This window comes from Rhinatrema bivittatum, chromosome 2 (genome assembly GCF_901001135.1).
Source record: "Rhinatrema bivittatum chromosome 2, aRhiBiv1.1, whole genome shotgun sequence".
NCBI classification, from domain to species: domain Eukaryota; kingdom Metazoa; phylum Chordata; class Amphibia; order Gymnophiona; family Rhinatrematidae; genus Rhinatrema; species Rhinatrema bivittatum.
The window spans coordinates 519793989-519807982 of NC_042616.1; the positions used below are offsets into that span (position 1 = coordinate 519793989).

The 13994-nt window shown below is 39.1% G+C and overlaps 1 long non-coding RNA gene across 1 annotated transcript in view; it reads left to right on the top strand.

The window, feature by feature from the left end:
* LOC115085125 overlaps window positions 1-13994 on the top strand; it is a 234427-nt gene that overhangs the window by 3595 nt on the left and 216838 nt on the right. The gene's annotated exons all lie outside the window — the stretch shown is intronic.

Genomic DNA, 13994 nt, shown 5'->3' on the forward strand with positions numbered 1-13994 from the left:
CAGCTTTATTATCATGGTGCACTTTAAAAACTTTGAATTAAATCAATTCCCACTTTAAGAGAACTCTCTAGAATAATGGAAGACTGCTGGATTTGTTTTCTCTTTGAAATAAGAATGTTATATGTCTACAAAAAATAAATAGCATTCTGTTCTGTAGAGGGATGTCAAACTTTTTTTTTTTCAAAAGGTCTGTGTATTACCATTAAAAATCACTGGAGAAATGACTGGCTTTGGGATAATGGTAAACTGTGTGAATAGTATTATTTAAAAAATAAAAAAAAAAGCTTCTTCTCAACTTTTTTGACAGATTGTACCACTTTGCTAAAATCAGACCAGAACTCATGCTTTAAAATTGTATTATAATTATAAACTTAACAGAAAGGAGCCCAAGAATTTTAATGGCTCATGATTTCTCAACCTGTATATAAACCTCTGATTTACAACTTCTTTCACAGATGATTAATATTTATTTATTTATTTGGTGCCTGGTGCCAGGTTCTAGGCAATATACAAAACAAACGTATATAATAAAATTAAAAATGATACAAAATGAAAACATACTTAATCTAAACTTAAAGCAGTCCAAGCAACAGAAACTGATCACATCGCCAAGCTGAAAAAAGAAATGTTTTTAAGCATTGACCGGAAAGTTTTCATACAAGTCATACGGTGTAAGCACTCACAGCAAATTCCAAATTATAGGAGCAGCCATAGAAAAAGCTTTTCTCTTGTCTCAGCCAATGTGCCATACTCATCGAAGGGGCTTCAAGGCAGTATAACATTTAATTTAATCCAAAACCTAAACACAAGTTTTGGTGCATATTGAGAGATATACAATTTTATTCAAATGTGCCACAGCATTATCGTAGGCTCTTGAAAAACTGTGCCATGGAATTTTAAGAATTTTCTAACTGTTGTAATAACCTTATCCTTTGTTCATGAGCTGTCATAATAAATTATGACCCTAGAATATGAACTGGTTGTACAATAAAAATGCCAAATTGTTTTTTATTTTGTTGCAAAAAAATTGTGGAACAACTTTTTGCTTAAGTTTGTAAATCTGTTGCACTAAATGGAGGTAACTGTATTGTGCTATTAGGCTAAATGAAGTTAGAAAGTAGTGTGGAAATTTTTTAAATGTTGACTTTTATGAATACTGTAATGATAACACCAATGGCTATATTCTTTCATTAATTCCTTGTACAGGTATAGATAGCATAGGCAACAGTGGGAGACACTTCCCTATACTCCATTGCCTCCACCTTGCTGCTTGGAGGGCTCTGCACATTTATATTTGCATTACATTCGTGATTTGGTATTAAGGTTTAACAACTTTTTTTTTTAGATTTTATTTTTAATAACAAACTCTTTTTGTATTAGGTCTAAAATGAAAAGTAGTATTGATTATGATTGTCAGACCAATTCAGAAATTAAAGAAAGCAGTATTATATATAAGGAAGATTTCAGACTTCTGTACTCATGGACAATTCATTGTGCTCATATTGAAATGCTTTATATTTAAGAAAATACATTTTAAGTCTTGCAAAACAGAGAAAAATATTTGAAGCCTGCATTGTTAACAGCTATTTGAAATCAAATCATGATATTAAAACATTGACAACCATCAACAAAATACATCTAACAAATGGAACCACTATATCAGTCTACCCCCAAAACAAGCCCGCAGATGTTAATTCAACTGACAGTGAAACAAATCATACAGTAAGTTACAATACCCCAAACAAGCTGAAAATACTTTAAGTAATGCATAACAGCACAAATAATATTACTCCACAGCCCTAACATAGAAACAAGAGCAGAAATATTTTATACAATTAGCAAACTTATTCAATTGCCATTGCAACCCCAGTTTATCAGCCACCCACAGCGTTACAAAAAAACAAACAAACCCAAAACAAAATCCCATTTCATATACTTGTAAAGTGTCATAAGATCATGAGAAGAATGAATCTCTCTAGGTAACTGGTTCCAAAAAATGGACCAATCCAGGAAAATGACTAATTGCAAATGGTAGTCAGTTTGTAATCTTTAAAGGAAGGGACTACCAATCCGCGAAGAACATAATGTAGGATAATTCGCTCTGAAGATTAACAGGTGCATTTTCAAAAGAGTTACGCATGTTAATGTAACATACTATCGTAGCAATTATAAAAAGCCATTTACATGAGTAAAGTGTACTTTTTGTGAGTAAATCCTATACACACGTTATAAAATAGCCTGGCCTTGTGCATATGTGCGCCAAATTTTAAGTGGGCATGCACATGTGCTTGTAAATGCCACCTTTATTGCATATATAGGGGGATTTTAAAAGGGGCGCACTCCAACGCTATTCTCAGTTTTACCAGTTCGTCCCCTGTTCGCCCAGGTAAGAGAGAGGTCCTCCAAACCCTTAGTATAATAGCCCTCACTCCCTATAGTTATCCCCAACTCTTAAAACCCTGCAAATCTGCCTATTTTCTTTATTTTTTCATTTACACTTCATCCATAGCAGAAATAAAGTTATGTGGCAGGGGGCCTCAGCGCAAGCCAGATCACATAGGTATTTATGCACGTATCTCAGGTTCACACTCTGAAATGCCCATTCCCCGCACAGACCATGCCCATACACTGTCCTTTTTTGAAAACTTCCGAGATGTGTGCATTCTGGGAGATATGCCCATATCGTGGCAGCTTTTAAAATCTGGTTGACTTGTGCAAGCCCAGCATATTTGAGAATCCCCTATTTATTTATTTATTTATTTAATTAAACATTTTATATACTATCGTTCCTTGTATAGATCACAACGGTTTACAAAGTAACATTCATAGCTATAATTCAACAAACAAACAATGATTGGTTAAAAAGGTGGTGTTCATAGACAGGCATTAATATTTATCAAGTTAACTTTTCTAGTACATCTTCATAATTGATCTAGTACTTATGGCAAAGTGTGTTGAAAATTAGAATGAGGTGATAGTTTTCACATTTTAGTGGGTTGTTTTGAGATTGTTACATTTTCTCGTTTGATTTATTCTTCATGATTTGATTATTATCTTTTGTCCTTCTTGTCTATATTTTCAGATGTTTTTAAGTTAAATTATAAGGTTTTTGAATAGGCATATTTTTAGCTTAGATTTAAATTTCCTTCTATCTGGTAAAATATGTAACAACTCGGGCATAACATTCCATAGTTTTGGACCCTCTATGTAGAATATATGATCTCTTATTTTTGTCAGATGTGTGATCCGAATTGTGGGAATAGTCAATAGTCCTTTATTATGAGATCTTAGTGTTTGCGTGGATTGTATGTTTGTAGTGTCACTCCTAACATGCCAGTATTATTTGATTGAGTGATGTTGAATATTATCATTAATGCTATATAGTAGATTCTGGATTGTACTGGTATCCAATGCGGTGACATCAGTGAGGATGTAATTTGATCATATTTCCTAGATCCTAATAAGAGCCTTTCTGCAGTGTTTTGAAATAGTTGTAGTGGTTTTAAGTTACAAGCTGGAAGGCCTAGTAGTAAGGAGTTGCAGTAGTCTAGGTCTGAGAAGATTAGAGTTTGCAAGACGGTACGGAAGTCCTGAAAAGTTAATAATGGTTTCAATCGATGTAGTATCCACAACTTGGTACAACTTGTTTTGATTAATTTACTGATGTGCATTTTCATTGTGCGGTTCTCAACTAGCTGTATACCTAAAACCCGTACTTGATTAGAGAGATTAATTTGAAAGTTACCCAAATTTGGGGCAGGTGGTTTCACTATTGATGAGTTTCTGCTCAGCCAAATGATTTGTCTTTGTAGGTTTTAGTGATAGTTTAAGTTGATAAAGTTCTTGTATTGCTTTCATGTAGGTAGAGAGTAACAAAGCTGTATTTTCAAATGATTTGGAGAGTGGGATATAAAACTGTATGTTGTCGGCATACAAGAAGAAGGTTATTTCTAGATTCATCAGTAATTTACATAGTGGGAACATGTAGATATTGAATAGCGTTGCTGAGAGGAATGAGCCTTGAGGGACACCTGTATCACACTGGAATATATCAGATATATGGTTGCCCAGTTTGACTTACAATGTTCTGTTAGATAGAAATGAGGAGAACCATCTGAGAACCCTGCCGTCTATCCCAATGTTTCTATCTGATGGCATAACAGGTTATGGTCCTCTGTGTCAAAGGTGGTTTTTAAGTCAATTAGCACAAGACAATAAGATTCATCTTCGTCAAGCCCTCGTAAAACTGAGTCCATTAATGAGAGGAGTAATGTCTCAGTTGAGTGATGTTTCCTGAATCAAATTGATTTGGAGAGAGGATAATTTGATCCTACAGGTGATTTACAAGCTGGAATAATACTGCTTTCTGAAGAACTTTTGCTAGAAAAAACAAGTTGGATAGTGGTTGATATTTGTCCCAATCGTTAGTTCTACCAATCTTATTTTTTATGATTGGCTTTATCACTGCTTGTTTTAACTCATTTGGAACAGTTCCTTCTAAGAGAGACAGGTTAATTAATGTGATTGTCTGAGTGATAACCCCGTATACTTATTTCAAGGAACTGGCTGGAATTGGGTCATGTGGGTGAATGGCAGGATTCATTTTATTAATGATTTGACTAATTTCCAGTTTGATTCTCTGTCAAACGTGGACCACTTAACCATGCAATTCGAATCTTCAGGTGCTTTTGATGGAGAACAGAGGGAATTGTGTTTTCAACTTATTTATTTTGTCTAGGAATGCGGTAGCATAATCATTGCAAGCAGCTTTGTGAAGTTGTAGTTTCTCGAGATGGAAGATGTCGGGTCTTTAAATACATTTTTAACAACCTAAGAGCAATTTAGAATTAAATATAACCCTGTGAATCTTTTTAGCAAAGTAATCTTTTTTTGCTTTGTTGATTAGTGTATGGTATTTTGTAAGGAAAGATTTATATTTTCTTAGGGATTCTTCAGATGGGCACTTCCGCCACTGTTTCTCTAATTTTCTAAGGTTCTGTTTAGTGCTTCTTAATTCATCATTGTACCAGGGCTTTTTATGTATGGTGTTATTCCTTTCTTTGTTAATAGTTTTTGTCTGGACAGGGCTTAGATTTTCAGCTATGTTATTGACAATCTTATTCAAGGATCGAATGCCGATGTACAATTGGTTTGATTTAGTTCATGGAGATTATTTTCTATTGCTTCAACAAGTATTTCTGAATACTTGAATACTTGAATATCTGTTTCTGAATGTAAAAGTGTGTTTGTTATCTATATTATTTTGGATTTGGTGGGTGAAGGCTATTTCTGCCTTTATTAATTGGTGATCAGACCAGGGCAATATCATGTGTGAAGTATTGATTATGCAATTACTGCTATTAGCAAATATTAGGTCTAGAGTGTGACCCGCTTTATGAGTGGCTTTTGAGACAGATTGCGATCATCCCAGGGCTTCCATTGCTTCTAGAAACATTTCACAGGCTAAGGTTCTCGGTATTTTGTCTACATGGAGGTTAAAGTCTCCTACAATTATTATGGATTCTGGTGATGGAAACACCTTAGCGAATAATTCAGTAAGTGGCGAGCAGTCTTTTTGCAGTATGCCTTGGGGACAGTAGACCAGTCCTAAGTTTATTTGAGGAAATTTTAGAATTGCAACCTCATAGGGAGGGTTAATCTCTTCCTTGTAAGGTACTAGCTTGTGTTCTTTTTTACTAATTAATAATAATCCCCCGCCTTTTCATTTTGGTCTTAGATAATGAAATATATCATAGTTATCATTCGATATTTGGTTTATGTGCACATTGTCTTTGTCATTCAGCTAGGTTTCAGATATGAGTTGGGCTTTTATAATTCACCTTAAAGCATTTTAAACTTTGCATGCCAACAGACTTGTAGCCATGAAACTCCTTCAAAAGATGCAAAGCTTTTCTTTTTCTTCTGATGAGTTTGGTCTCATAACTTAAAAGTGAAAGATTTAAAACACAGAAAGGCACTGTATCAAGCTGGTTATTTGTATTAACTTTGGAATATATTATGCTGTTTTTCTTTGAGAATTATTACTGTACAAAAATTTTGATTCAGAAGCATTGAAGAACTACATCTATTTTAATATATTATTATTGCAGTCATAATACAGTATTACAAAGTTTTGGTATTTTCATTTGTTTTAAATACTATATAATTCCAGGGTTTCTCTTTCTTCCATTTTCTTGATGTTAGTGGCCTCACAACTATGACCTGTTAGGCTTGCCGCCCGCGGCAGCCCCGCAGTGCGGTCCTCTCACCTTTCTGCATAAGCTTTAGGCTCCAGCTCCTTGTTGCTGGCAGCAGTGGGCCGCCAGTCTCGACCTCGGACTCCTGCCAGCACCTCTGGCCCTGCTTTGCTTCCTGGGACTCCTCGGGCCTCTCCACGGGCCTCGCGGAGAGACGCCGCTGTTAGCGCCGTGCCCCCCCCCCCCCCCCAGATGCACGCACATCAGTAAATGATTTAAAGGGCCCGCAGCGGGAACCTGTCCGCGGACCCGGATGCTGACGTCAGATCCTTCAGCACATAAATACTCAGGCTGCACTCCTCAGCGTCGCCTTTGCAACAGGTCTCCTTGGTCTCCTGTTCCTGGTTTCCGAGTGCTCGTTGCTGCAGTACTTGTTTGTTCGTGTTCCTGATTCTCCTAGTTCCCGGTTCCTGGTTCCTGTTCCACTTTCGTCTTGTCTTGTGTTTGATTGACTTCCTGGATTTGACCACTGCTTCGCCTGACTTCGCCTACTTGCCTTCTCCAAGCCTGACCATTGCTTTGCCCAACTTCGCCTACCTGCCTTCTCCAAGCCTGACCACTGCTTCGCCCGACTTCGCCTACCTGTCTTCTCCAAGCCTGACCACTGCTTCACCTGACTTTGTCTACCTGCCTTCTCCAAGCCCGACCTCTGCTATGCCTGACCATGCCTGCCTTCTCTGTGCCTTGACCATTGCTACATCTGACCACACCTGCCTTCTCCGTGCCTTGACCATTGCTACGTCTGACCATGCCTGCCTTGTCCGTGTCCTGACCATTGCTACGTCTGACCACGCTTGTTTCTCCATGCCTTGAACTTTGCTACATATGATTTCGTCTCAGTCTCTTGAGTCCAGAATTCCACGTTGCTTGCTACACCTTCAAAGTGCTGCCCGCTTCTACTCAAGTTTGACAGTGACGCCTCTGTCCCTATCCTCTGGACATGGACTATTAAAGCTTTGGCCTTCCTTTGCTCAGGCACATTCAGTATCCTCCTATTCCCTGGTGCTTGGGTTTCCGTTCCGCATCCTGTCTGGGATAGGATCATGCCACCTGCTGGCTGCTGTCTCTGGGCTGAACCAGCTACTACTGATACCCAACCTCAAGGCCCGCCTAAGTCCTGCCGGCCCCGGCACCCGAAGGCTCAACCCTAGGGGAACTTGGGCTGGTATAGGTGAAGCTCCAGTGGCCTCCAGCTTCAGCTCACTCTGTCTGCTGATGGTGGGGACCCATAGGCCCTCGCCTACGGGTTGTGTCAACCCCACCTCAGCCCAAGGATCCACCACTTTTAATTATTCTTCAAATCTGTCTGAGCAGATGCTGCATTTTTAGTGTTTTAACATTAGCTTGGTTATAACACCTGGATGTAGATGTGGATTGATGAGAGAGTTTTCCAGCTATTTTCATAATGTACTGATTTCTAATTAGACCATATTGCTCATTCCTTAGATTTTGACAATAATAAATGTTGATATGCTAAATATTTCAGCTAATGTCTGTTGAGTAGCATTTAGCTTATGAAATTGTTATTGAGTGTTGGCCCTAAGATGTCTATAATTTGAGAAGATGCTATTCTAGATTTAAAGCTGTAATAATGAGTAAGTGCTTCAGAATCAAATATTTTTGTAAACTTCTATGGATTCTTTTTTAGCTCTAAACATTTTTTTTCTGTTGCTCATGATTTATGTTAGTTTATGGAATGAAAGCCTGAGTTATATATATTTAATTCATTTTCAAGTCTATTTTCATTGTGTCCTATGGGGGTCATTTTTGCCATCCACGCTTCATGGCGTCTGCCCCGACTCCTCTTCTGGGGCAGACGCCGCCCCAACTCCGCCCCTTTTTAGCTATTGCAGCACGAAAAGGGACTTGTGAAACGTCCTTTTTTGTCCATGTCCATCCTAAACTGTACTTAATCCTCACAGTCTGCAGAGTTCTCACTTTCAAGCTTCTGTATGTCCTCAATTCACTTAAATTCCTTTTTACCTCTGGAGGGAGAATAGTGGAAAAATCTCAGATAGAAAATGCCACAAAAGCATATATTTGGGAGATAGTCAGTAGATGAAAGAAATTATTTATCAAATTGTCATTGTCTGTAAAAAGATATTTGGAATGAACAGGAGGAATCACAGTAGATGTTCCATTAATGCCCTTCACTTTGTCCCCAGAACTATCCACAAGCACCCATTAACTCAACTGTATACATATTTGTATTCACTTCCAATAGGCCTCAGACCCAAGTACATTAATACCTACTTCATGCTGACACAACTCTGGCAGGAGAGCTTTTTCTTGCACTTATAAATATTCATTCACTTGTTTTATAACAGTAAATATTAATCCATTTCTGTGCATTCTTACAAAAGATTTGTTTTTGTTTTTCTGTTTTGTTTTTTTTAACATTATGCATCCTGTTGTAATGCCCGTGATATTGTCTGCTTGGTGCTTTCATTCTTCTAAGCTAGTAGCGCTTGATGAATTCTCCTCCATCCTATGTCAAAGCCATATATCAAATAGCTGTAGAAAACATCCTGCTCATTGTATGAGACACAAACCAAGGAAAGAAAAAAAATGCCTGTAATAACAAAAATTTCACCTAATACTAACAAAATGTCATGCAAATGTGGAAAATAAAACTTCTATGCATTTCTATGCATTTTCACAAATTTGAATTACAAATATTTCCATGTTTTGTATTGCTAGCATCCACAATTGGAGATAGCTCTCAAAATACTACATGCCACAAAAGAAATAGGAGACAAACTGCAAAGGCAGACTGTAACTTTGATACTGGTGTGCAGACACACATGCACACGCATATGCCGGCTTGTACCAAAGGATGCAGCCATTTTATAAAATACACACATATATGTCACATTGTATACAATAGGCTGTATGTGTGTATATGTATGCACAATTGTACATGGATGCACGCATGTGTGTGCAAATGCCGCCTCTACCATATAAGTGGGGGGATTTTTATAGACATGCACACTGACACAATTACCAGTTTCTCCAGTTTGTTCCCAGTTTGCTCAGGTAAGGGCTAGGATTTCCTAACCCTCCTAGTTAAATAGTTTCCCTTTTACCTTGTTAGCACCAACCCTTAAATCCCCTCTGACTAATCTAGATTCATAGCAGTAGTAAAGTTATGTGCAGGGGACCCTGGCACACGCTTGTGCATGTAAATACTTACACTCACATTTCATGTTAAAGTCCCAGAACTCCCATGTCCCGCCCATGCATCACCCAGACCATGATCATGCCCCACCCCTTTTTTGTAACTTCTTGTCTGTGCGTGAACTGCGAGATACATGCGTACATGGGCAGCTTTTAAAATCTGCTCGGTGCGCACTGGCCAGACATACTCACATATCTCCCAGTTTTCGTACACGCTAGACTTTTAAAATGTGTCCCACACTGTCCAGACAAGACATATTCACTGTCATCAATGCACCAACACCTCTTCAACACCAAAGAATGTACAAATCTTTATCTTTTTTACACTTTTGATTCTTCTCCAGCGATGCAATCTACTTGCATAGGGTGCTGAAAAAATTAATCTCAAGAGGGTAAACACAAAAGAGAATAAGAGTCTCTACTGCAAAATTAGCAAAGGGGACAAAGAAGGAATGGGACTTCTGAGGCGTGAACAAGTAAGGGAAGATGGGGAAGGCTGCAGAGTAAAGTAACTTATCAGTGGACAATGGTCCAAATCATAACTGCTGAACCTCTGCCTGTACTCTTGGCCCTTGGAGCTGACTGGCACCAAACTTGACATTTAGATAGTAGATATGGACTCAGAAGGAAAGAGGACATAGAGGATGTGCTCTGACTACTACTTGTCATGCTTCAAGCACATCTTTAATAAGAGATCTAAAAGGCAGATTCCTCATTGTCTGCAGCCCTTCCTTCTGAGTAGAAGCATCCTATCTCCTTAGAGACTGGACTAGGCTGCCAGTAACATCAGTGATGTGGATTGTATACAAATTGTCAGTTAATATTCTACAGGAACACATTACTGTTCACACTTGTGATATGCTACTGTCACATTTCCCTTAAGCATGTGAGGAGTCTACCATTTATCTTCCTCTTACCAGTCAAATGTACCTTACACATGTGATGTGGGTGCACGCAATAGCAGGCCCTTGCAGCTCACAATTAGAATGTTTGTCAGCTACAATTTGAATCTGTTAAGCAGGAAATGTTTCCCTCCTGTTAGGCAAGAAAAGTTCTTCATGTTTCATCTCAAGATTCAGTAACTTCTTCAGATTATACTTAAGGGTTGACTATTTATAGGACTTTTTCCTGGTTTTTGGCTTGCCTTTTAGATAGACTTAGGAGAATCAGAAAGAGAAGTTTAAAGTCTATGCAGAGAAGCAACCGTTCTCTCAGCAGAAGCCTGTGGAGGCTCCACTTCTTCATATTTCTCCTGCAGTGATAATGTTGAGGGTGTTCTTCCTTAGACATCCATTTCTAAGTTCCTCCTTGTTTGCCTGGGCAGTGAAAGGAGGTGAATACTGTGCAGGGTTAGGAACCATGTAGCAGATAAGGGCTGACTGAGAGACAGAAATAACTGGAATATCTTTGGGATTCTTTGACCAACTACATTGATATCTTCATTGGCCTCACACATCTATGAAAAAGACCCATTTAGATCACAGACCTAGACACGAGTACGGTTTAAAAAGTAACAATATAAGTTAGACATGACAGCTATTCTGGATGTATGATAATGTACAATAGTAAATAATTCCCACCAAATTCTTATTTGTTTATGTGTCTTGACTAGATTTTAAGCTCTAAAGAGAAGGCACTGCCTCTTACAAGTGTTTCTGAACAGTAGCACTATATATATGACCACTAGTAGTAGTAGTAGTAGTAGTTCCTATCTTCATTGGTTACTTCCAAGTCTTCCACAGGATGTCCTCTTGTTCCCTTAGGGGTACATTTTAAAAGGGCTGCACATATCTCGCTGAGCCAAAAAATATGCACTATTTTATAATCTACATGAGTAGGTTATAAAATACTCTTCATGCACATCACTTTACTGAGAGAGAGAGAGAGAGAGAACTTCTTTATAGGGCTCAGTCTGATATTCTATATATGGACCATTGTAATGAAGTACTTTGATTTGGGGTGAGTTTTCAGGAGGTGGGTTGGGGTTAGGGGGATGTTGTTACAGACACATTTAGAGGTATCCATTGTAAAATTGACATCATTAAAGAATTTTTTTGTACAATGCAGCTAACAAAGACTACAGTGTATAAATAAACTCCTCTTTTTAGAATTTTCATCACTTATAAGGTCAAAAATTCTTAAATGATGTCAATTTTACAATGGATACCTCTGAATGTGTCTGTAACAACATCCCCCAACCCTCAAACACTCTAACTTCTATTTATCAGCTGCCTTACTGACTATTAAAAAGCACAAACACACTAAATAATATACCCCAATAGTTTACTTCTCCCCAGTACTTAAAAAAAATATAGATGAAAAGAAGAAGATGGAGGACTGGAAGGCTAGAGGGGGAAGGAGGAGGGACATTTAGCTATGAGAGGATAGAGAAGCAGAGAAGAGTGAAATGGAGAAAAAAGATGAAAGGGAAATAGTAATTTGGATTTTCCGAAGGTATTGGGCAAAGTACCTCATGAGAGACTCCTCAGAAAACTGGGAGGTCATGGGATCAGAGGCAGGGTCCTAGTGTGGATTGATAACTGGATAAAAGACAGAAAATGGAAGACAGGACTAAACAGTCAGTCTTCCAGATGGAGAAAGGTCATTAGGAGAATGCCTCAGGGAACGGTATTGGGACTTGTGCTATTTAGCATATTCATAAATGATCTGAAGAAAAAAATGATGAGTGAGGTGACCAGATTTGCAGATGATATAAAATTGTTTTGAGCATTAAACTAGCAGTGGACTGTGAAGAGCTGAAAAAGGAGCTTATGAGACTGTGCTTCTAAATGGCAGATGCAATTTAATGTGGACGAGTGCAAAGGAGTGCATGTAGGGAAAATTAATCTAAACAGGTAAGTGTTGCTAGGTTCCATGTTAGGAGTCACTCTCTACCCAAGAAAAGGACCTCTGAGTTCTTGTGAACAATATCTTGAAAATTTGGCTCAGTGTGTGGTGGTGGTGGTCAAAAAGGCAGCTAGAATGTTAGTAATTATTTTGAAAGGAATAGAGAACAAAAATGAGAATATTATAATGCTTTTGCATAGATCCATGGTGCAACCACACATTGAGTAATGTGTGTAGTTCTGGTTATCCCTTCTCAAAAAAGATATAGCAGCCATAGAAAAGGTACAGAGAAGGGTGACAAAAATGATAAAGGGGATGGAAAAGCTCACTTATGGAGAAAGGCTAAATAGATTAGGGCTCTTTAGCTTGGAAAAGAGACAACTGAGAGGGGATATGATTTAAACAGGGCCGGTGGAAGCACTAGGCGAACTAGGCCTGAGCCTAGGGTGCCGAGTATTAGGGGGCGCTGCGAGCAGTGGTATCCCGGGCGCAGGGAGGCTCATGCGACCACTGAGCAGCGACACGCATATAGCAGGCAGATCGACAGGGCCGGGGTGGAGCTCACGTCACCATGGCCCGAAGAAAATGATTGCGTTTAAATGCACTGATGCACCTCCTCCTTCCTGCCTGTGCGGCCTCGGAAGTAAACGTTGCTGGAGCCGCGCGGGCAGGAAGGAGGAAAAGCATCAGCGCGAGCAGAAGAGGAGCAGCGCTTACGGGCCTCCGCGAATCCCAAGTCGCAGCGGCCCGAGAAGAGGCCTGGTAGCAGGGCCGCTGCGGCCCGAGAAGATCAGGGCATAAACTACATAAGTAGTTTATATTTTTCTGAGATATGCAGGGTCTGTCAGCTACATTTTTAAACATTGAAAGTGATGGTCTGTAATCTCCAAAATCAATGCATAACTTTAATGGAAATTTTCTATGTGATTGTAGTATTATGCCTGCATTTGATCCAGAGAAGGGGTGGGGGAGTGGGGGGTGGGTGCTGTAAATGGTGATTCTATACAGGAGACATAGTGATTAGTGGGTATGGCAGTACCGGGGTCATCAGGGGAGACAATTAGTCATGTTGTAAGCTACCTTCTCTTTTCTACCCTGGGTACTTTCCTTAATAATGGCTCCCTCTCTGGTTGTCTACAGTTTCAGTAACCAGTTTTACCATCATAAGGTTTAAAGGATGAATCTTGCAACCATATAATTATTAATACTTTAATAACACAGTTTTGCCCAATCATAAAAGCCAATTCAAATATAACAAAACCCAGCTCTATTTTCCTAAATTGCAATCAGGACTAAGGTTAAACTCAAATATTACAGGGCCTATGGGGTTCCACCTCAATTATCTTCCATACAAGGTTCCATATCTCTTAGAACTTGAGACAATGTTAACACCAAGAATAACTATTTAACGGGCTGATACAGTACAGTGCGCTCCGGCACACTGTTAACCCGCATTTGGACGCGCGTTTTCGATGCGCTAGCTTTACCCCTTATTCAGTAAGGGCTAATAACGCGCCGAAAACGCGCGTCCAACCCCCCCGAAACTAATAGCGCCTGCAACATGCAAATGCATGTTGATGGCCCTATTAGTTATGCCCGCGCGATTCAGAAAGTAAAATGTGCAGCCAAGCCGCACATTTTACTTTCAGAAATTAGCGCCTACCCAAAGGTAGGCGTTAATTTCTCTCGGCACCGGGAAAGTGCACAGAAAAG